Source organism: Leopardus geoffroyi (genome assembly GCF_018350155.1).
Source record: "Leopardus geoffroyi isolate Oge1 chromosome C2 unlocalized genomic scaffold, O.geoffroyi_Oge1_pat1.0 chrC2_random_Un_scaffold_44, whole genome shotgun sequence".
Classification (NCBI taxonomy): Eukaryota; Metazoa; Chordata; class Mammalia; order Carnivora; family Felidae; genus Leopardus; species Leopardus geoffroyi.
The window spans coordinates 222,794-247,642 of NW_025543554.1; the positions used below are offsets into that span (position 1 = coordinate 222,794).

Below are 24,849 nucleotides of genomic sequence, written 5' to 3' on the forward strand. Positions count from 1 at the left end.
CAGAGTTGAGCATATCGCTCTTTTGTTTTAGTTCCCGCATACTTTTCAAACATATCTTAGCGAAATAAATTGTTGTTTGAGGAAAGGCTTCCTCAGAGTGTTTCTTGACAGAATTGAGTGTAAGATACTTTCCGATCAAGCTCAAGATAGGTTTTCAAACACTTCCAACTTGTGATCCCAGATGATATTTGAAAGATTGTTTCACCATAGTGTTGTTTTACAGAGTTGAGCCTATGACACTTTCTGTGTAATACCCGCTTAGGATTTCAATAGCTTCTCACTTAATGAGTCAAGGCGTTAATTGTAAGACGGTCATGTTGTTTCGGAGTTGAGTATACGGCCCTTTTCATCTATGCCCTGCATGGGTTTCAAACTCTTCTATATTTTTCAAACCAGACAGTAGTCCAAAGATGGTATCTCCATGTTGTTTCACACAGTTTAGTGTATGGCAGTTTCCTCATAGTTCCCTGCATGGGTTTTAAAACAACAGTGACTCAGTGAAACATGATGTTAGTTAAAAGATGGATTTCCCTCAATGTTGTTTGACAGACTTTAGTATATGGCCCTATCTTCATAGGCCCCACAAGTGTTTCAAACAAGTTTAACTTAACGAAATGAGATATTAGTTGAAATATGGTTTCCCCATAATGCTTCACAGAGCTGCGTGTATGGAACTATTCTGATAGGCTCCACATGGTTTTTCAAACACTTGTAAGTGAAACCAGATTTTAGTTGACAAACCGCTTCCTCGCAGAGTTGTTTCACAAAGTTGAGTATATCTCACTATCCCCATAGTTCCCACCCGGGTTTTCAAACCTTTCTAACTTAGTGAAACCGGTGTTTAGTTTGAAACACCTTTTCCCCACAGTGTTGTTTCACAAAGTTAGGTATAAGGTACTATGCCCGTAGGCCCTCGGGAGTTTTTTTGTACATTTGTAACTTATTGAAACCAGAGGCGAGGAGAAAGATGGTTTCCCCAGAGGTGACTATATGGCAGTTTCATTGTAGGCCCCCACATGGTTGTCAAACACATGTAATTTAGTGAAGTGAGGTGTTAATTGAAGGAAGGCTTCCCCAGTGTGTTGCTTGACAGAGTGAGTGCAAGATACTGTCCATGTAGGCTCCGCATAGGTTTTCAAATACTCCTGACCAGTGAAGCCAGATATATTTGAAAGATTGTTTCAGCACAGTGTTTTTGTACGTATTTGAGTCTTTGTCACTTTCTGCATAGAACCTTCATTGGTTTTCAAACACTCTTAAGTGAAATGAGAAGAGAGTTGAAACATGGATTCCCCACAGTGTTGTTTAATAGAGTTGACTACCTCGCATTTTTGACGCAGATTCTACATGGGTCTTCAAACACTATCTTTGGGAAACAAGATGTTAGTGGAAAGATGGTTTCCCCACAGCGTTGCGTCACAGAGTTGAGTATATGGCACTTGGTAGTCTCTGGATGCTTTTCACACACTTCTAACAGGGAAACATTTTAGTTGGAAAATGGATTCCCCACAGTCTTCTCTCACAGGGTTGACTGTGCTTTTCTCACAGCTCCGCCAAGTTTTCCATTTTAACTCAGTGAAACCAGATGTTAGTTGAAAAATTGTTTCACCACTCTGTTTCCACAGAGGTCAGTATATGGCACTTTCTGTGTAGGCCCTGAATTGGTTTACTAACATTTCTAATATTGTGAAATGAGCTGTTAGTGGAAAGATGGAATCCCCATGGTATTTCCTCGAGTTAAGGATATGGCACTTTTGTTGTATGACTGGTTTTCAAATAATTGTACCAGTAAAACATAAGGTGAATTAAAACATAGTTTTCTTAAAGTTTTGCCTGATAGATTTGAGTATAATGAACTTTCCACCTAGGCTCCACGTGGGTTTTCAAATGCTTCTTAGAGAAACCAGATTTTATTTGAAAGAAGGTTTCCCCGCAGTGTTGTTTCATGGACTTGAGTATATGGCACTCTCCGTGTAGGCTCCACTTAGGTTTGCAAACGTTTGCAACGCTAGGCAATGAGAAGTTAGTTGAGAGTGGGTTTCACCACAGTGTTGTTTCATTGAGTGTATGGCACTATCCACCTGGGACCCGCATGTGTTTTCAAACCGTCGTAACTGAGTAAACCAGGTATTAGTTGAAAGATCATTTCACCACACTTGTGTTCATTTACCCAGTTGAATATATGGCACATTGCGGTTAGAACTTTCATAGGATTTCAAACACTTTGAACTTAGAGAAACAAGATGGGAGTTGAAAGATGGTATAGTTTCACAGAGTCGGGATTTTGTCACTCTCCTCATCACTCTTAGTAAAGTTTTTCAAACTTTTCTACATTGGTGAAACAAGAAGATGGTTTCCCCAAAAGCGGCTTGACCAAGTTTAATATGTGGCATTTTCCGCATAAGCCCCCGTTGTTTATGAAACATTTCCCACAAGTGAACCCAGATGTTGCTTGAAAGACGGTTTCACCACAGTGTTGTTTTACAGATTTGAGCATGTGGCACTTTCTGTGTAGAAGCTGCATAAGTTTTCAAGCACTTCTCAGTAAACAAGGTGTTCATTGAAAGATGGCTACCCCACGGTGTTTCAGATTTGAGAATATTGTCCCTTCCACTTAGGCCCCGCATGGGTTTTCAAGCACTTCTCATTTTCTGAAATAAGAGAAATGTTATTTGCAAGATGTTTTCACCATAGAGTGATTTCACATATGGCCCTAACTCTCTGTAGGCCCCACATAGGTTTTCGGTTTTCACTTCCTGAAACCAGATGTTGGGTTAAAGACTCTTTCCCCACATTTTTATTTGGCGGATTCGAGTTTATGGCACTTTTTTTGTGTGAAACCAGCATAGGTTTTCAAACTCTTCTCAGTGAAACAAGGTATCAATTGAATGATGGTTTCCTCACAGTGTTGTTTCAGAGTTGAGGATATGGTTCCTTCTACCTAAGCCCAGCATGGGTTTTCAAATACCTCTCAATTTTTGAAATCAGACAGTAGTTCAAAGACGGTCGCACCACGTTTTTGTTTCACAGAGTGTATGGCACTTCGCTCATAGTTCCCCACATAGGTTTTAAAGCACTACGAGCCAATGAAACACAATGTTAGTTCCAAGATGGATATCCCAGTGTTGTCTGACAGAGTTGAGTATATGGCACTTTATGCATAGGCCCTACATTGGTTTTCAAACAAGTGCAACTTCCTAAAATGAGACTTTAGTTGAAAGATGGCTTCCCCATAGTGTTGTTTCACAGAGCTGAGTATGTGGCACTATCCTCCTACGCTCCGCGTGGTGTTTCAAACACTTGTTAGTGCCGCCTGACAGAGTTGAGCACATGGATCTTTCTTCATCGTCCCCGCATACGATATCAAACACTCCGAACTCAGTGAGATGGGGTGTGAGTCGAAAGTTGGTCTCCCCGAAGTGCAGTTTGACCATGTTGAGGATACGGAACGTTATTCATAGTCCCCGCATTTGGTTTCAAACATGTCTAAGTTGGTGACACGAGATGATAGTCAAAAGATGGCTTGCCCGGAGTGTTCTTTCACACTGTTGATTCAATGGCGCTTGCCTTGTAAGGCGCCTCAGAGGTTTCCAAACAGGTCTCGGGGAAACAAGATATTCTTGGAAATAGGGGTTCATCACGGTGTTGTGTCACAGAATTCAGCGTATGGCCCTTTTTCCACTTGGTGCCCCGCATAGGTTTCGAAACCCTGAGTACTTAGAGAAACCCAATGTGAGTGGAAACCCACGGAGTCTGGTAGAGTTGAGCGTATGGCACTCGCGGTGTAGTTCTCGCTGGTTTTCCAACACTTCTCACTCTGTAACACAACACGTTAGTTGGGAGATGGGTTCCCCGCTGTGTGGTATCACAAAGTTGAGTGTATGGCACCCTCCGCGTAGACTCCGAACAGCTTTCAAACAAGTTTAGTGTAGCGAAACCCGGTGTCAGTTGAAAGTTCGCTTCTCCACCCCGCTGTTTCTCACAGTTGGGTTTACGGCGCTTTCCCGTTAGGCTTCCCTTAGGGTTTCAAAGACTTCTAACTTCGAGAAACCATCTGGTAGTTGAAAGGCTGTTTCCCCACCGTGGTGTGTCACAGAGTTGAGGGTATGTATGGCCCTCTCCGCGCAGGCCCCGCTTGTGTTTTCACACCCTTGTCACTGAGGGACACCAGATGGGGGGAGAAAGATTGTTGCCCAGCAGCTGTTGTTTCCCAACTTGATTTTGCGGCACGTTCGGTGTAAGCCCCGCGTGGCTTTCTCACACCTCTAACTTGGTGAAGCGAGAGATTCGTTGGAGGATGGACTCCCCACAGTGTTCTGTCACAGAGTTGACTCTCTGGGGGGGGGGGGTGTCCTCATACGTAGGGCCCGCAGAGAGAGTATTCACGCGAGTTTCACTCTGTGAAACCTTATATGTGAGTCGGAACATCGTTTCACCACCCTCTTTTCACAGAGTTCGGTTTATGGCACTTCCCGTGTAGGCCCGGCTGACGTTTTCAAAAGCTTTTCACTTAGTGAAACCCTGGGGTAGTTCAACAGCTGTTTCCCCACAGTGTTGCTTCACAGAGTTGAGAGTCTGGCACCATCCCCATAGGCCCCACTTGTGTTTTCACTTGTTTAGCGAAATCATATGTTAAGCAAAATAGTCTTTGCCCACGTGTGGCTCCACTGAGTTGAGTACAGGACACTCTCCCTGTAGGCCGCGCACGGGTTTCCAGCTCTTGTACCTGTGAACCATGTGGTTAGGGAAGGAAGGTTTCACCACACTCTCTTTTCACAGAGTTGAGTAGATGGCACTTTCCGCATAAGCCCTGCTTGGGTTTTACCACACTTCTAACGTAGTGAAACAAGATGTGAGTGGAAAGACGGCCCTTTCCAAACAGAGTGTTGTGTCACAGACTGTGTGCCGCTATCCACATAGGGCCCGCAAGGGTTGCAAAGACTTCACTTTTGTGAAACGAGATGTGAGTGGAAAGATGGTCTCACTTCAGTGTTGTTTCCCAAAGTGGTGTAGAAGGCACTTGTTGCTGAGGCTTCACACAGGTTTTCAGGCATTTCTAACTTCCTCAGACAAGGCGACACTCGAAAGACGGCTGCCCTACAGTGTTTTCTGCTGTTGGCTAATATGGCACTCTTCAGGTAGGGCCCACGTGGGTTTTCAAACCCTTCTCACTCAGTGAGTGACCAGGTGTTAACTTGAAAGACGGTCGCCTCACCGTGTACTTTCAGAGTGGACTCATGGGCCCCTTCCGCCCACGCCCTGCATGGGTTTCTAGCACTTCTAAATTTGTGAAACCAAACGGTAGTTCAAAGATGGTTTCACCACGTTGTTGTTTCCCAGAGTTGAGCGCATGGCACTTCCCTCATAGCTCCCTGCGCCGGTTGGTAAAACGCTAACTGACTTAGCGAAACATGACGTCAGTTCAAAGATGGATTCCCCACAGTGTCGCTCGACAGAGTTGAGTTCAGGGGACTCTCTGCATAGGCCCCGCATAGGTTTTCAAACACGTCTCACAAGTGAAGCCAGGTGATATTTGAAAGATGGTTTCACCACAGTGTTTTTCCACCGAGTCGAGCAGGTGGCACTTTCTGCATAGAACCCGCCAAGGTTTTCAAACACTTCGAAAGAACTAAGTGAAACGGGAGTTTAGTTGAAACATGGATTCCCCCCGGAAAATCTTGTTTCACAGAGTTGGACATACGGCACTTTCGACGCAGGCCCTGCATGCGTTTCCAAAGACTTGGAACTTTGGGAAACGAGACGGGAGTGGAAAGAGGGTCTCCCCACAGTGTCTCACAGGGTTAAGCAGATGGAACTTTCGGTGTCGTCTCCGGATGCTTTCCGCACACGTCTACCTTAGTGAAACCACATGATGGAAGAGGCTTTCCCCACTGCCTTTGGTCACCGAGTTGTGTAGGCGGCCCTTCTGCAGAGACACTGAATAGCTTCCAAACCCTTTAAAATCGGTGAGGCCACATGACAGTTGAAAGGTGGTTCTACCACACACACCTTTGGTTCTCACAGTTGAGTACGGGGCACTTCACCGTTAGGTTTCCCCTGGGGTTCCAAACACTTCAAACAGGGGAAACCAGATGGTAATTTCAAGGGGGTTTCCCCACCGTGGTGTTTTGCAGAGTTGAGTATAGAGCCATCTCCTCGTAGGCTCTGCTTAGGGCTTTCAAACCTTTGTACCTATGCACAATGAAAAAGCTAGTGGAAGGATGGTTTCCCTTCAGTGTTGTCTCACAGAGTTCAGTGTATGACACGATCTGCATGGGACCTACATAGACTTTCAGCCACTTCCAACTCCGTGAACTAAGACGCCAATAGAGAGAATTCCCCAGTGTTTCATAGTTTCGAGTACAAGGCACGTTCGGTGTAGGTACCGCCTTTTTTCTCCATTTTTAACTTGGTCAGACTGACAAGAGGTCAGTCGGAAGATGTTTCCCCCCACAGTTTGGTTTCACAGAGGTGAGTGCACGGCAGTTTCCTTGTAGGACACACTTAGGCTTTCAACTTCCACTTAGTGAAACAAGGTGTTAAGGGGAAGATGGCTGTTTGCCCCACAGTGCTGTTCGACAGACATCAGTATTAGCCCCTTCCACCCAGGCCCGGCATGGGTTTCCAAACGCTTCTCCATTTGTGAAATTAGAGAGATGTTAGTCGAAAGACGGTTTCCCTAGAGTGCTGTTTCTCAGAATTGAGCATACGGCACTTTCCGCCTAGGCCCCGCATAGGTTTTCCAACACTTCTAACTTAGAGAACCTAGATGTTCGTTAAAAGATGGTTGACTCAACGTGCTTTTTCACACGGTACTTACCTTGTAGGAGCCCGGTGGGGGGTGGGGGGTGGGGGGAGGGATGTTTCCTACTGTGTTCCCTCGGTGAAACAAGATACTATTTGAAAGACCAATTCATCACCACAGGGTTTGTTTGGATTGGGGATGTTTGGTTCCCCCTCCCCCCCCCTCCGCCCACACACCTGAGCGCATGACACTTTCTACCTAAGCCCCACAGGTTTGCAATCACTTGTAACTTAGTGAAACGAGATGTCACGTGAGAGATGACTTCCCCACAGCGTTGTTTCACAGAATTATGTGGCGCTTTCTGCCCAGGCCCCCACATAGGGTTTCAGACTGTTCTCCCTTTGTGAGACAAGATGTTACCTGAAAGATGGTGTACCCAAAGCGCAGTTTGACCGAGGTGAGGATACGGCCCTTTTCAGTAGAGGCCTTCCATAATTGTTCACCGCTCCCCCTTGTACTTGGACCAAGGAGCTATCAGTTGAAAGACACTTTCCCCAGTGTGGTTTCCCACGGTTGACTACACAGCACTTACCTGATAGTCCGCATCCGTTTTCAAACTCTTCTTAGTCTAACAACGTGTTCCTTGAGAGATTGTTTCTCCGCAGTATTTTTTCAGTTTCGAAATCATGGCACTTCCCACATCGTTGCCCGCATAGGTTTTCAAACACTTTTAACTTGGTAATGCAACATTGTTAGTTGAAAGATGGTTGGCCCCAAAGTGCAGTTTCACAGGGTTGAGTATATGGCACTTTCGGCATAGGCCCCGCGGGGCCGGGGGTGGGGGTGGGTTCCGACAATTCCAACTTAGTGAAACATGATGTTCATTGAAAGATGATTTCTCCACAGGATTCTTTCCCAGTGGCTGGTGCGCGTCACCTTCCATATGTTTCTCCGCATAGGTTTTCGAAGACTTCTCACTGAGGGGTTCAAGATGTTAGTTGAAGGATGGTTTCCCCAACGTGCCGCCTGACAGAGTAGAACACATGGAACTGTCTGCATCGTTCCCGCCTACGATTTCAAACACTCCGAACTCAGTGGGACGGGATGTCAGTCGAAAGTTGGTTTCCCCGAAATGCTCTTCTTGCTGAGGCCTCCAGGTTTTCAGGCTCTTCTAACTTCCTGAGTCAAGGCGACACGTGAACGATGGTTTCCCTTCAATTTTATTTTGTAAGGTGGTGTCTAAAGAACTTTTTATTAGGACTCACAGAGTTTTTCTATCACTTCTAACTTCAACAAGTTGAGAGTTGAATGTTACCCCTCAGTTTTGTTTCCCAGAACTGAGTGTACGTACTATTCTCTTTGGCTCCACATGGTTTTTCAAACACTCCTTTGTGAAACCAGATGTTCCTTGAAAGTCGGCTTCCTCACATTGCTGTTTCAGAGTTTTGAGTGTATGTTACTAAGCTTTTACTCTTGCGGGTGTCTTTTCGTAGACTTGTAATTTTTGAAACCAGGTTTTAAGAAAAATATTGTTTCTCCACAGTGTCTCTTGACAGAGTTGAGCATATCGCTCTTTTGTTTTAGTTCCCGCATACTTTTCAAACATATCTTAGTGAAATAAATTGTTGTTTGAGGAAAGGCTTCCTCAGAGTGTTTCTTGACAGAATTGAGTGTAAGATACTTTCCGATCAAGCTCAAGATAGGTTTTCAAACACTTCCAACTTGTGATCCCAGATGATATTTGAAAGATTGTTTCACCATAGTGTTGTTTTACAGAGTTGAGCCTATGACACTTTCTGTGTAATACCCGCTTAGGATTTCAATAGCTTCTCACTTAATGAGTCAAGGCGTTAATTGTAAGACGGTCATGTTGTTTCGGAGTTGAGTATACGGCCCTTTTCATCTATGCCCTGCATGGGTTTTAAACTATGCAAAAATTCTCAATAAGATACTAGCACATCGAATTCAACGGCATATAAAAAGAATTATTCACCATGCTCAAGTGGGATTCATTCCTGGGATGCAGGGCTGGTTCAACACTCGCAAGTCAATCAACGTGATACATCACATTAACAAAAAAAAAAAGAAAAGAACCATATGATCCTGTCAATCGATGCGGAAAAGGCCTTTGACAAAATCCAGCACCCTTTCTTAATAAAAACCCTTGAGAAAGTCGGGATAGAAGGAACATACTTAAAGATCATAAAAGCCATTTATGAAAAGCCCACAGCTAACATCATCCTCAACGGGGAAAAACTGAGAGCTTTTTCCCTGAGATCAGGAACGCGACAGGGATGCCCACTCTCACCGCTGTTGTTTAACATAGTGCTGGAAGTTCTAGCAGCAGCAATCAGACAACAGAAGGAAATCAAAGGCATCAAAATTGGCAAAGATGAAGTCAAGCTTTCGCTTTTTGCAGATGACATGATATTATACATGGAAAATCCGATAGACTCCACCAAAAGTCTGCGAGAATTGATACATGAATTCAGCAAAGTCGCAGGATACAAAATCAATGTACAGAAATCAGTTGCATTCTTATACACTAACAATGAAGCAACAGAAAGACAAATAAAGAAACTGATCCCATTCACAATTGCACCAAGAAGCATAAAATACCTAGGAATAAATCTAACCAAAGATGTAAAGGATCTGTATGCTGAAAACTATAGAAAGCTTACGAAGGAAATTGAAGAAGATTTAAAGAAATGGAAAGACATTCCCTGCTCATGGATTGGAAAAATAAATATTGTCAAAATGTCAATACTACCCAAAGCTATCTACACATTCAATGCGATCCCAATCAAAATTGCACCAGCATTCTTCTCGAAACTAGAACAAGCAATCCTAAAATTCATATGGAACCACAAAAGGCGCCGAATAGCCAAAGGAATTTTGAAGAAGAAGACCAAAGCAGGAGGCATCACAATCCCAGACTTTAGCCTCTACTACAAAGCTGTCATTATCAAGACAGCATGGTATTGGCACAAAAACAGACACATAGACCAATGGAATAGAATAGAAACCCCAGAACTAGACCCACAAACGTATGGTCAACTCATCTTTGACAAAGCAGGAAAGAACATCCAATGGAAAAAAGACAGCCTCTTTAACAAATGGTGCTGGGAGAACTGGACAGCAACATGCAGAGGGTTGAAACTAGACCACTATCTCACACCATTCACAAAAATAAACTCAAAATGGATAAAGGACCTGAATGTGAGACAGGAAACCATCAAAACCTTAGAGGAGAAAGCAGGAAAAGACCTCTCTGACCTCAGCCGTAGCAATCTCTTACTCGACACATCCCCAAAGGCAAGGGAATTAAAAGCAAAAGGGAATTACTGGGACCTTATGAAGATAAAAAGCTTCTGCACAGCAAAGGAAACAACCAACAAAACTAAAAGGCAACCAACGGAATGGGAAAAGATATTTGCAAATGACATATCGGACAAAGGGCTATTATCCAGAATCTATAAAGAGCTCACCGAACTCCACACCCGAAAAACAAATCACCCAGTGAAGAAATGGGCAGAAAACATGAATAGACACTTCTCTAAAGAAGACATCCGGATGGCCAACAGGCACATGAAAAGATGTTCAGCGTCGCTCCTTATCAGGGAAATACAAATCAAAACCACACTCAGGTATCACCTCACGCCAGTCAGAGTGGCCAAAATGAACAAATCAGGAGACTATAGATGCTGGAGAGGATGTGGAGAAACGGGAACCCTCTTGCACTGTTGGTGGGAATGCAAATTGGTGCAGCCGCTCTGGAAAGCAGTGTGGAGGTTCCTCAGAAAATTAAAAATAGACCTACCCTATGACCCAGCAATAGCACTGCTAGGAATTTATCCAAGGGATACAGGAGTACTGATGCATAGGGGCACTTGTACCCCAATGTTCATAGCAGCATTCTCAACAATAGCCAAATTATGGAAAGAGCCTAAATGTCCATCAACTGATGAATGGATAAAGAAATTGTGGTTTATATACACAATGGAATACTACGTGGCAATGAGAAAAAATGAAATATGGCCTTTTGTAGCAACGTGGATGGAACTGGAGAGTGTGATGCTAAGTGAAATAAGCCATACAGAGAAAGACAGATACCATATGGTTTCATTCTTATGTGGATCCTGAGAAACGTAACAGGAACCCATGGGGGAGGGGGAGGAAAAAAGAAAAAAGAAAAAAAAAAAAGAGGTTAGAGTGGGAGAGAGCCAAAGCATAAGAGACTGTTAAAAACTGAGAACAAACTGAGGTTTGATGGGGGGTGGGAGGGAGGAGAGGGTGGGTGATGGGTATTGAGGAGGGCACCTTTTGGGATGAGCACTGGGTGTTTTATGGAAACCAACTTGGACAATAAATTTCATATATAAAAAAAAACACCCCACTTACAGAAATGGATAGATCATCTAGACACACAGTCAATAAAGAAACAAGGGCCCTGAATGACACATTGGATCAGATGGACTTGACAGATATATTTAGAACTCTGCATCCCAAAGCAACAGAATATACTTTCTTCTTGAGTGCACATGGAACATTCTCCAAGATAGATCATATACTGGGTCACAAAATAGCCCTTCCTAAGTTTACAAGAATTGAAATTATACCATGCATAATTTCAGACCACAATGCTATGAAGCTTGAAATCAACCACAGGAAAAAGTCTGGAAAACCTCCAAAAGCATGGAGGTTAAAGAACACCCTACTAACGAATGAGTGGGTCAACCAGGCAATTAGAGAAGAAATTAAAAAATATATGGAAACAAACGAAAATGAAAATACAACAATCCAAACGCTTTGGGACGCAGCAAAGGCAGTCCTGAGAGGAAAATACATTGCAATCCAGGCCTATCTCAAGAAACAAGAAAAATCCCAAATACAAAATCTAACAGCACACCTAAAGGAAATAGAAGCAGAACAGCAAGGGCAGCCTAAACCCAGCAGAAGAAGAGAAATAATAAAGATCAGAGCAGAAATAAACAATATAGAGTCTAAAAAAACTGTAGAGCAGATCAATGAAACCAAGAGTTGGTTTTTTGAAAAAATAAACAAAAATGACAAACCTCTAGACAGGCTTCTCAAAAAGAAAAGGGAGATGACCCAAATAGATAAAATCATGAATGAAAATGGAATTATTACAACCAGTCCCTCAGAGATACAAACAATTATCAGGGAATACTATGAAAAATTATATGCCAACAAATTGGACAACCTGGAAGAAATGGACAAATTCCTGAACACCCACACTCTTCCAAAACTCAATCAGGAGGAAAGAGAAAGCTTGAACAGACCCATAACCAGCGAAGAAATCGAATCGGTTATCAAAAATCTCCCAACAAATAAGAGTCCAGGACCAGATGGCTTCCCAGGGGAGTTCTACCAGACGTTGAAAGCAGAGATAATACCTATCCTTCTCAAGCTATTCCAAGAAATAGAAAGGGAAGGAAAACTTCCAGACTCATTCTATGAAGCCAGTATTACTTTGATTCCTCAACAGGACAGAGACCCAGTAAAAAAAGAGAACTGCAGGCCAATATCCCTGATGAATATGGATGCAAAAATTCTCAATAAGATACTAGCACATCGAATTCAACGGCATATAAAAAGAATTATTCACCATGCTCAAGTGGGATTCATTCCTGGGATGCAGGGCTGGTTCAACATTCGCAAATCAATCAACGTGATACATCACATTAACAAAAAAAAAAAAGAAAAGAACCATATGATCCTGTCAATCGATGCGGAAAAGGCCTTTGACAAAATCCAGCACCCTTTCTTAATAAAAACCCTTGAGAAAGTCGGGATAGAAGGAACATACTTAAAGATCATAAAAGCCATTTATGAAAAGCCCACAGCTAACATCATCCTCAACGGGGAAAAACTGAGAGCTTTTTCCCTGAGATCAGGAACGCGACAGGGATGCCCACTCTCACCGCTGTTGTTTAACATAGTGCTGGAAGTTCTAGCAGCAGCAATCAGACAACAGAAGGAAATCAAAGGCATCAAAATTGGCAAAGATGAAGTCAAGCTTTCGCTTTTTGCAGATGACATGATATTATACATGGAAAATCCGATAGACTCCACCAAAAGTCTGCGAGAATTGATACATGAATTCAGCAAAGTCGCAGGATACAAAATCAATGTACAGAAATCAGTTGCATTCTTATACACTAACAATGAAGCAACAGAAAGACAAATAAAGAAACTGATCCCATTCACAACTGCACCAAGAAGCATAAAATACCTAGGAATAAATCTAACCAAAGATGTAAAGGATCTGTACGCTGAAAACTATAGAAAGCTTACGAAGGAAATTGAAGAAGATTTAAAGAAATGGAAAGACATTCCCTGCTCATGGATTGGAAAAATAAATATTGTCAAAATGTCAATACTACCCAAAGCTATCTACACATTCAATGCGATCCCAATCAAAATTGCACCAGCATTCTTCTCGAAACTAGAACAAGCAATCCTAAAATTCATATGGAACCACAAAAGGCGCCGAATAGCCAAAGGAATTTTGAAGAAGAAGACCAAAGCAGGAGGCATCACAATCCCAGACTTTAGCCTCTACTACAAAGCTGTCATTATCAAGACAGCATGGTATTGGCACAAAAACAGACACATAGACCAATGGAATAGAATAGAAACCCCAGAACTAGACCCACAAACGTATGGTAAACTCGTCTTTGACAAAGCAGGAAAGAACATCCAATGGAAAAAAGACAGCCTCTTTAACAAATGGTGCTGGGAGAACTGGACAGCAACATGCAGAAGGTTGAAACTAGACCACTTTCTCACACCATTCACAAAATAAACTCAAAATGGATAAAGGACCTGAGTGTGAGACAGGAAACCATCAAAACCTTAGAGGAGAAAGCAGGAGAAGACCTGTCTGACCTCAGCTGTAGCAATCTCTTACTCGACACATCCCCAAAGGCAAGGGAATTAAAAGCAAAAGTGAATTACTGGGACCTTATGAAGACAAAAAGCTTCTGCACAGCAAAGGAAACAACCAACAAAACTAAAAGGCAACCAACGGAATGGGAAAAGATATTTGCAAATGACATATCGGACAAAGGGCTATTATCCAGAATCTATAAAGAGCTCACCAAACTCCACACCCGAAAAACAAATAACCCAGTGAAGAAATGGGCAGAAAACATGAATAGACACTTCTCTAAAGAAGACATCCGGATGGCCAACAGGCACATGAAAAGATGCTCAATGTCACTCCTCATCAGGGAAATACAAATCAAAACCACACTCAGATATCACCTCACGCTAGTCAGAGTGGCCAAAATGAACAAATCAGGAGACTCTAGATGTTTGAGAGGATGTGGAGAAACGGGAACCCTCTTGCACTGTTGGTGGGAATGCAAATTGGTGCAGCCGCTCTGGAAAGCAGTGTGGAGTTTCCTCAGAAAATTGAAAATAGACCTACCCTATGACCCAGCAATAGCACTGCTGGGAATTTATCCAAGGGATACAGGAGTACTGATGCATAGGGGCACTTGTACCCCAATGTTTATAGCAGCATTCTCAACAATAGCCAAATTATGGAAAGAGCCTAAATGTCCATCAACTGATGAATGGATAAAGAAATTGTGGTTTATATACACAATGGAATACTACGTGGCAATGAGAAAAAATGAAATATGTCCTTTTGTAGCAACGTGGATGGAACTGGAGAGTGTGATGCTAAGTGAAATAAGCCATACAGAGAAAGACAGATACCATATGGTTTCACTCTTATGTGGATCCTGAGAAACTTAACAGAAACCCATGGGGGAGGGGAAGGAAAAAAAAAAAAAGAGGTTAGAGTGGGAGAGAGCCAAAGCATAAGAGACTCTTAAAAACTGAGAACAAACTGAGGGTTGATGGGGGGTGGGAGGGAGGAGAGGGTGGGTGATGGGTATTGAGGAGGGCACCTTTTGGGATGAGCACTGGGTGTTGTATGGAAACTAATTTGAAAATAAATTTCATATATTAAAAAAAAATGAAATCAGTAAGATCTTAACCTTTTTTCCCCCAAGAATATCAAGGATGCCTTATCAGGACTTGCTAGTAACACCCAAGACTGCAAATAGTGGGTTCAATTATTCTTTTTCCCCTGGTAAAATTTGGGTAAGATCACCACACATTTGTGTCTTGTTACTACTGGGAACTCACTGTCCTGTTGTGCCAGACCAAATCCTGACTTTCTGCTAGCCGGTAGAAAAGAGATCAGAGATGGATCTAGTAAAGACATCTCCCTCAACAGGAGGATGTTGATGTACAAAGGATCCAGCCTATAAAGCACACAAAGGTGGCCTCCTGGTTGGAGAGGGTTTCACAGCCTTATCTTTGGTACCAACACAAACAGAACACTGGCCACACCTTCTTGTAAAATCCCATGTTGCAGGAACAAAAATGAATGCAACTGATGTCAGACTTCATCCAAAGGGTCACAACATTTTTGACCTGCTTTCCTTTTTTTTTCAGGAGACAAACAGCCTTTCAAATTACCAGTTTCTGTTTCAGGATCTGGCCATCACAACTCTTATTGGTTTAACAAGTAAGACATTTTTGAAACTTTCTTGGCTCTTCCAGAAGGGCTGGTCCACTAGGAGGGACACCAGTTGCAGCCTCAGGGATATGGGACTTATGCCCAAAAGTCTATTCAGAGAGGGAAAGAGGAAATAGGAGCCCCATTTGTGATTCTTGGATTGAAATAAAAGTATTAGCCATGGAAAAGCTGGTTAGTTATTTTTCTTTTTTCCACAAAATACAGGGCTTCCATAATGGTCACTAAACTTATTTATTTATTTGTTTGTTTGTTTGTTTATATTTTGGGATAATTTATTGCTTTTCATTTTTTAAAAATATAATTTATTGTCAATTTGGCTAACATACAGTGTGCGCAATGTGCTCTTGGTTTTGGGGTAGATTCCTGTGATTCATTGCTTACATACAACACCCAGTGCTCATCCCAGTAAGTACCCTCCTCAATGCCCATCACCCATTTTCCCCTCTGTCCACCACTCCTTCCCCCCACTACCCTCAGTTTGTTCTCTGTATTTAAGAGTCTCTTGTGGTTTGCCTCCCTTCCTCTCTGTTTGTAACTATCGTTTCCCCCTTCCCTTCTCCCATGGTCTTCTTGTTCAGTTTCTCAAGTGCACTTTGAAAATCAGGAATGCTGTCTTCAGTATGCTTTCAGGTGTAATTACAGTTAATATATGCCCAGTTTATAGAGGTGGATAGCTTTTATGCTTTAGATCTTTTTTTTTTTTAATTTATTTATTTACTTTGAGAGAGAGAGCAAGTAGGGAAGGAAAAGAGAGGGCGAGAGAGGATCCCAAGCAGGTTCCATGCTGTCAGTGCTGACAGGGCTCAATCTCATGAACCACAGTTTATGACCTGTGTTCAGATAATGACCTGAGTTGGAATCTAGAGTTGGACACTTAACCGACTGAGCCATCCCGCTGCCCCTGTTTTAGATCTTTAAATCCTAGCCTTTGGGGATTTTGAATGAAGATTAAAGATAATCTTGCCATTAGGCCACTCCCATTTCCACCTCTTGATTAACATGAATCGTCTTCCCAGTTTCCCTGCTGTAGGCTTTCACACCAACCTATCCACTCCCCACCATCCACCATGTTCTCTACTTTCCTCTCTGTTACATATAAATGCCAACAGCTGCACGTATACGTTTAATCCTACCTCTTCTTACCTTCTTGGGGATTTTTTTCTGTTATAATCTCCTTCTTCATTGTCATCAACTTTTCTCTGGTCTGCTGGATCAGCATAAAAATATATTTTCTTTTCTTCTACCAGATCTTGTATTCAACAAAATTATTAGCTATTTATTGAGTGCCTAATTTGTACTACAAAGTGCCTATTAAGGCACTTAGAACACATCAGTGAAAGGGAAAAAAATTTCCTTTCCTTGCATTCTGGTAAAACAACCTGGTTTTTCAAAGACCTGGAGCCATCCTTGGTTTCTCTTTTCTTTATCCTTCACATCTCTTTGGATGGAGCTCCTGTTGGCTCTGCTTTCCGAAGTTCTGTACCCTCCGACACAGAACCATGTCACCTCCCTTAGGGATTCCCACAACAGCCTCACAACTCATCTTGTTTCCCCTCCTCCCCATTTACCTTTCAAAGAGCAGTAAGAGTGTTCATTTTGAAAAGTAATTTTTATTGTCACCTACTTGCTTAAAATTCTCTAGCCCCTGCCTGCTTCTGCTTCACTTACAACCACATTGTTACATTCTTATCCCAAGCACCAGGGTCTTCTTGTCACTTGAGCGTTGCCAAGCTTGTGATCACCACAGTACCTTTGATTTTTCTCTTTCCTTTGTCAAAAACGCTCTCCGTTTTCATCTTTATATGGCTTTGGTTTTTTCTTATTCAGATCTTAGCTCAAATGTCACCACATCAGGAAGTTCACTTTAAGTAGTCACCAAGCCAATTTTTCTCTATCACACAATTGTCCTCTATTTTTTTTTGTTCCCAAGTTTTATTCAAGAATTCATACAAAATGTTCCAGAAAAATGAGTTTTAATCCACCTCTTCCTCCTCTTTCTCATCCTGGTTAATCCGGAATAACACAGTTTGTAACTCTCTTTTCTGTTAGCAACTACTTGCAATGAATCACAGGGATTATTCATATATATATTTTTTAGGTTTATTTCTTTATTTTGAGAGAGAGAGAGAGAGGAGGGGGGGAAGAGAGAGAGAGCATGCACAAGTGGGGAAGAGGCGGAGAGAGAGGGAGAGAGAAACAATCCCAAGCAGGCTCCACACCATCAGTGCAGAGCCCCATGTGGGGCTCAAACCCAGGAACCATGAGATCATGGCCTGAGCCTAAGTTGGATGCTTAACCAACTGAGCCACTCAGGTGACCCTTCAAATATTTTTTTGATGAGTTATCTCAAACACCATTTGGAAAAAAGCACCTCAGAAGTTACTGTAATCTTGTTTTTGTTCCTTTCAGTGGTTAGAGCCCCTCCAACTGAGATTCCCAGATTTTCCATTCATTTTGATTCTCTCTTGAACAAACTGCTCAAATTTGGCAGCCTCCATGATTCCCTCTTCTCCAGGGTGGGTGCAGTCAAAGGCAAACTTCATAACTTGCTGCTTCTTCCTTTTTCTTTTCTTCCTTTTTTTTTTTTTTTTTTTTTTTGGCCCCTTTTCACCAGAAACTTTGTCACGGGCATCATGGTGGCAGTTGAGGCAGAAAGCACAATTGTGCTCTATTTGTGTGTGTGTGTGTGTGGGGGGGGGTGCCCTTCACAATCTGAAGTTATGCTTTTATCTGTGTTTTATTTGCGCCTTCCTGCCTCCCCTCTCCCAGTGTGTGCGTTGTGAAAACAGCACCTTGTTTATCTTGACTAATGCTGTGTTCCCTGTAATTCTGACAGTGTCAGGTGTATCCAAGGGGCTCAAATCTCTGGAAAGAACACCCTTGGCCAGTCCATACTGCTAACAGAATTCTTATGAAGTCAAGCCTATCTCTATGTAACTTGCACCCATCCCAGCTCTGCGATTTAGGGTGGCAAAGAGCCATCTATGTTTTCTCCCTAGATCAGTCTTTTTTCCACAATTTTGAAAATATCCCTCATGTCTGCTCTAATTATTCTCTGTTTAACAAGCATCTCCAGGTTTTCTTCTATATTTTGATAAATAACTTGATTATTTTTTGTTCTTATGGTTACTAATATATATTCATTATAAAACAAAGACGGAAAACATTGCAAGATATAACAAAGGAAAAAATCCATCTTTATCCTACCATTCAAAACTAACAAATTAAAGCATTCTGTATGTATATAAGTGAAGAAATTTGAATTATGTTCTGTATATAGTTGTGCGTATATTTTCTTCTTTTAACTTTGTCATAAATTTTCATGTCATTAAATGTTTTAATTCTTTTTTATTGTGGTAAAATATACATAACATAAAATGTGCCATTTTCACCATTTTTAAACATATAGTTCAGGGGGATTAATTACATTCACAGTTTTGTGCAATCATTGCCATTCTTTACTTCCAAAATTTTTACACCTCCCCAAACAGAAACTCTGTACTCATTAAGTAATAGCTCTCCGTTGTTCTGTCAGTGCAGAGCCCAATGTGGGGCTTGAAACCATGAACTGCAAGATCATGACCTGTGCCCAAGTTGGATGCTTAACCGACTGAGCCACCCAGGTGTCCCAACAGCCTTTTATATTTGCTCAGTTACTTTTTAAAAAAGTTTTTATTTTTTATTTTTATTTTTGAGAGAGAGAGAGAAAGAGAGACAAAGCACGAGTGAAGGAGGGCCAGAGAGAGAGAGACACAGAATCTGAAACAGGTTCCAGGCTCTGAGCTGTCAGCACAGACGTTGAACTCACAGACTGTGAGATCATGATCTGAGCCAAAGTCAGATGCTTAACCAACTGAACTACCCAGGCGCCACTCAAATAGTTACTTTTACTGGACAAAAGAAAGAATGTCAATGAAGAGGTAGAAATTATAAAAAAGATTCTTTAGAAAGAATTTCTTTTGGCTCCTTTTCATATTTTCTTTATATTGACATTTTCATTTTGTTCATACATTGTTTCCTAATTTCTTTGAGCATATTTGAAAGAGTTGTTTTAGGGGCGCCTGGGTTGCTCAGTCAGTCGAGCGTCCGACTTCGGCTCAGGTCACGATCTCATGGTTCGTGGGTTCGAGCCCGACGTGGGGCTCGAACTCACAAACCACGAGATCGTGACCTGAGCTGAAATCAGACGCTTTACTGACTGAGCCACCCAGGCGCCCCTGAAACAGTTGTTTTAAAGTCTTTGTCTAACATATCATATGACTTCATTCATATGAGGACTTTAAGATACAAAACAGATGGACATAAGGGAAGGGTAGCAAAAATAATATAAAAACAGGGAGGGGGATAAAACATAAGAGACTTAAATATGGAGAACAGAGGGTTACAGGAGGGGTTATGGGAGGGGGGATGGGATAAATGGGAAAGGGGCATTAAGGAATCTACTCCTGATATCAATGTTACACTATATGCTAACTTGGATGTAAATTTAAAAAATAAATTTAAAAAAAAGCTGGGATTTGGAAAATAAAGTCTTTGTCTCGTCAGTCCAATGTCTGGGTGTCCTCAGAGGTTATTTCTGTCAACTTATTTTATTCTGATGAATATTACAATGTCGTAACTCTGGAAATCCAGATAACTCTGGAAATCCCCCTTCCCCAGGATTTGATGGCTTTTGTTCTGCTAGTTTTTGAAGGCTGTCATAGTCCATTTGGTGACTTTCCTAAACTACTTTTTGCAAAGACTGTATCAGTTGCCATTGGTCAACGATATCTCTGTTCCTTTAGCTGTGTTTTTGACAGAGATTTTCTTGACTTCCATGAGTGTAAAACCATGAACAAAGAACAACCTCTCCCAGTCTTTGCAGATTTGTTCTGTGCTGGGGCCCTTCAACACTCAGCCAGGCTTGTGCTGAGTGCAAAGTTCATCCAGAGCTCAAAACTGAGGGGCTGTTCCAGTCTTTCCTGAGTGGGTAACTTGCCTTAGGTGTGTGCATGGTTTTCTATAGTCCCCAAAATACACATATGTTTTTGAAAGCCATAATTTTCCAAAGAAACGTTCTTTAGCTTTTCTTTATCGTAGCTATTATTTTATGTCTCAACTGCCATCTTTTGCCCCAGGTGATTGTGGGTAGTTGGTGAGCCTTACAGTTGTTTTCAAGCAGTGGATGCTGCTGCCCTAAGTTCAGTCTTGCATTAGGTGAAACAGAGATGAGCGCCTTGCACCAGTCCTTCAGGTACCCCCAGACAGGTTAGAACGGACATACCCAATGGATGCAGTTTGCTCTTCCTCTCTGTGACCAGAGACCAGAGTCCTCCACTGGGAGGGCCAATGACTGACTTTGAGATTGCCACTGAGCTGAGGAGGGGTAGGGCAACGGCAAGAAGAGATGTCACAAAGCTTTCCTACCATCTTTAAGTTGCCTTTTTCTTGATTCAGCATTTGTTTGACTGCTGTAAACCTTTGTTGTTCAGAGTTCTGACAAAGTTTTGATAGTTTCTGCTTGTTTTTCAATGTTTCTGTGGAAGGATGGGACCTTAGGGCTGTCTGCTCTGCCATTTTTTCCGATGTCACTTCTCATTTTGTTATTGAATATTTTTTTAAGTTTATTTAATTTATTTTACTTAAGTTTATTTATCTGAGAATGAGAGAGTCCCAGGGGAGGGACAGAGAGAGAACAAATCCCAAGCAAGCTCCACGCCGTCAGTGCAGAGACCAAGGCGGGGCTCAAACTCACGAACCAGGAGATCATGACCTGACCCGAAATCAAGAGTCAGATACTTAACCAACTGAGTCACCCAGGTGTCCCATTGTCACTGAATATTTTAAAGCATTGCTTCTTAGCGACTGCCTGTTTTTTCATTATGTAGATGTACCATAGTTTACTGTAAGTGATGCACTAAAGAACATCTCTCTACATCTCTGATATTTTTAGCTTAAAACAAATTTCCAGAAATGGAATAACCATGTCAAATGTTATGAACATTTTCCGGTGTTTTCATATTTATTGCCAATTGCCCTGCAGAAGGTTTGTGTCAGTGTACGTTTCCAGAAGCAGTGCATAAGAGTGTACATTATCATCATGACCTCACCTATAATTTGATGGACTTTGCCTATTTAATAGGCAAAACTGAACCACAATTTCTTTATCCATTCATCAGTTGATGGACATTTAGGCTTTTCCCACAGTTTGGCTATTGTGGAGAGTGCCGTGGCAATGAGAAAGAATGAAATATGGCCCTTTGTAGCAACGTGGATGGAACTGGAGAGTGTGATGCTAAGTGAAATAAGCCATACAGAGAAAGACAAATACCATATGCTTTCACTGTCATGTGGATCCTGAGTCACTTAACAGAAACCCATGGGGGAGGGGAAGAAAAAAAAAAGAGGTTAGAGTGGGAGAGAGCCAAAGCATAAGAGACTCTTAAAAACTGAGAACAAACTGAGGGTTGATGGGGGGTGGGAGGGAGGGGAGGGTAGGTGATGGGCATTAAAGAGTGCATCTTTTGGGATGAGCACTGGGTGTTGTATGGAAACCAATTTGACAATAAATTTCATATATTAAAAAAAATAGCCCAAACCGAAAGCATTTCATGATTGTTTTTGTCTTCTCCCTTAAGAATTGCTCCTATGACTTGAGTTTGAAGCCATTCATTGTATTTTGTTCCCTCAAAACCCTGATGTACTCCAGTTTGTCAGTTTCCTTGGCTGTGTGGGCCCAAGAATTTACACTGTTCTTCTGATGAAGAATACAGTATTTTCCTTCTCTCACAAACATAACACTTGAATTTATTTTGTAGTGAATTTGAATGGTGCCTACCCCAAGCTGGTGCCCTTCAGGCCTGCAGGACGGCTGATCTCCCCACCTCTGCTGCTCTCTGTGATTCTCAACATTCTTCTCAGCTTAGCCATGCACATTGTGGGCTTCATTCTGGTTCAGAGGCAGCCTTGGTATTCCATGGAGATGCACAGGTACTATCACAGCTCTGATGCCAGCTTCTCACATCCTAATTTCCATCAAACATGGTCTGGCCCTTATGACAAGAAGGGTTCTTCATTCTTCTGGAGGCGTTGGCTTTCTTTCAAGTCCCTTGGGGAATTTTCCAGTGATCTTCTCTCCTCTGTAGCACAGTTTGAGGATATTATCCATTGGCACTTACTTTTGCCTGTCTTGTGTGATAATGATCCATGACCTTCTTTTACACCTAAGGTGACCATGCATTATAATTTGCCCAGGCAGCCCCAGTTTGAGCCTGATATCCCAATGAAATTTTTTAAATTAATTAATCGTTGAAGTATATTTGGCATACAATGTTACATTAATAACAAGTTATCAATTTGACCATCATTCTATACACCATTCCTTGCTTACCATGATATGTGGTGCCCATCTGTCACCATATATTAATATGCTATTTTTGATTACAGCTCCTATGCTGTAATTTGCATCCTCATAATATTCATTTTATAACTGGAAGTTTAGACCTCTGAATCCCCTTTATCTATTTTTCCCACCCCTTCCACGCATGTCTCCTCTGGCAACTACCGGTTTTGCTGATGCTACTAGTCTTTTACTTTCACATTCAAATATGTTCCTGTTGGATAATAAATTATATGGTCACCCTATTTATCAATATTCAAAGATCTTAAGCCACAAGAGGAAAAACTCATGGCTTACTCATCTTTTTCCCACATATCCTTACTGCACATGAAGGGTACCCAAATTATTGAATTATTAACTTGACTATCTAACTTCTATCTACCTATCATCTATCTATCTTTTATCTATTCATCTATCCAAAATATAGATCTATCTGTGTTGGTTTATTTCCCCTTATTTCTTAGTATATTCTTTCCCAAAGTGTAGGTAATTACAAAAGCACGGAGGGCATGGAATCCTGTAGTTACCAGTGCTCCATAAAGACCTGTCATCTTCGTTCATTACCTTTTTTGTTTCTTTTTTAGTGCCTGCACAGTGCAAAATGAAAGCATCTCAAAGTCAACCATTTCTCCCACTGCTCCAGAAAAAATTGGAAGTAATGGTGCCTTCACAAGCTTCGAAAACACTACCATATGGTTCTTGGGAACAATCAACTGTATCATCATGGCTCTTATTTTCTCTAAAGGAAAACCATTTAGGCAGCCCATATATAAAAATTGTGAGTAGCGTTGTACCAGATCAGAGGTGAGGGGTCATCAGAAGGAACAGACATGCCCAGGTCACTCGGGGAGCAGCAGCAGAGTTGATGCTTATCTGGAGCCTTGACTTTATACTCCAGGGCTCTATAAACACATTTGGCAGCCTCATTCTTTGCTCCTTTCCTCAAAGCTGCATTAAATTCTAGGGCTTCTTCCTCTACCTCTTTCCTTCACCGGAAGTTTGTCTCCAGGTGTCCTTTCATGGCACCACTGTAAATTGGGATGAGTCATTTATTTCCTCACGTGTCAGTACTTGTCGGAATTCATCTGGGAGGAGGTGGAGAGAGAGAAGTGTCACAACACTCAGTTGGAACATGTCTCCTGCCATGAAGACAATGGTTAAGATGGCACTGTGTGGTTGGCAGCCTGGGAGGGGGTCCAGCCTGAAGGAACCTGGCTACGGTAATTGTGGAGGCTCTTGGCCAAAGTACATGCTACCTCCTTACATTCTGGACTGGAGTGCGGTGTGTGTTAGGAGAAGTGGGTGACCTGGTTACCCTGTGGAACATTCATTTGTATACATCCTTACCTCTCAAATTGGGAACATTTAATTAATTATTTGGTTAATTATTTTTACCTTTACTTATTTATTTCGAGAGAGAGAGAGAGAGGGAGAGCATGAGCACTGGAGGAGCAGAGAGAGAGAGCGAGAGAGAGAATCCCAAGCAGGCTCCATGCTGTCAGTGCAGAGCCTGATGTGGGGCTCGAACCCATGAACTATGAAATCGTGATCTGAGGCGAAATCAAGAGGTGGATGCTTTAACAACTGAGCCACCCAGGCACCCCTAATTGGGAAAATTTAGAAGCATAAGTTGAAGGATCAATGTCCTCATAAGAATTAGTTTATTTAGAGAAAATTATTTTGCCTTTCTCCTTCTTGGGATGAGAAAGCAGTCAAATGCTTACCTCTACATTACTGCAATTTAAATATTTGTTTATTTACAGCCCTCTTTTTTTTCCAGAATAGAATTTGAAGCAGGGGATTTGCATTAAAAAGACTTGGATACTTAACTGTCTTCAAGGCATTTTTTGAAAATACATTAGGTCAAAATTGCTCTCTCTATATTTCCCACTTTTATTAATTGAAACTTACAACATGCATGTGAAAATTTCCATCTGCTTCAAGGACATGCATAGAAATTGTGGAGGTGAGACCCATTGCATAGAAATGAGTACTTTCCATTTATTATGCTGTGTTTGGATGTAGGAATCAAGTAAGCTTAATCAGTGTGAATCTAGAATATGTCTGTCAATAGATGTGAAACTCCGTATATACTCCAATTTCTCGAAATGATAGATTGTGTTCTTATTTCCTCAGATGTATTTG

The 24,849-nt window shown here is 41.8% G+C and overlaps 1 pseudogene; it reads right to left on the minus strand.

Moving 5' to 3' along the window:
- Positions 1 to 17,299: 17,299 nt before the first annotated feature.
- LOC123595648 lies at positions 17,300 to 17,961 on the minus strand (annotated as a pseudogene).
- Positions 17,962 to 24,849: the final 6,888 nt, after the last annotated feature.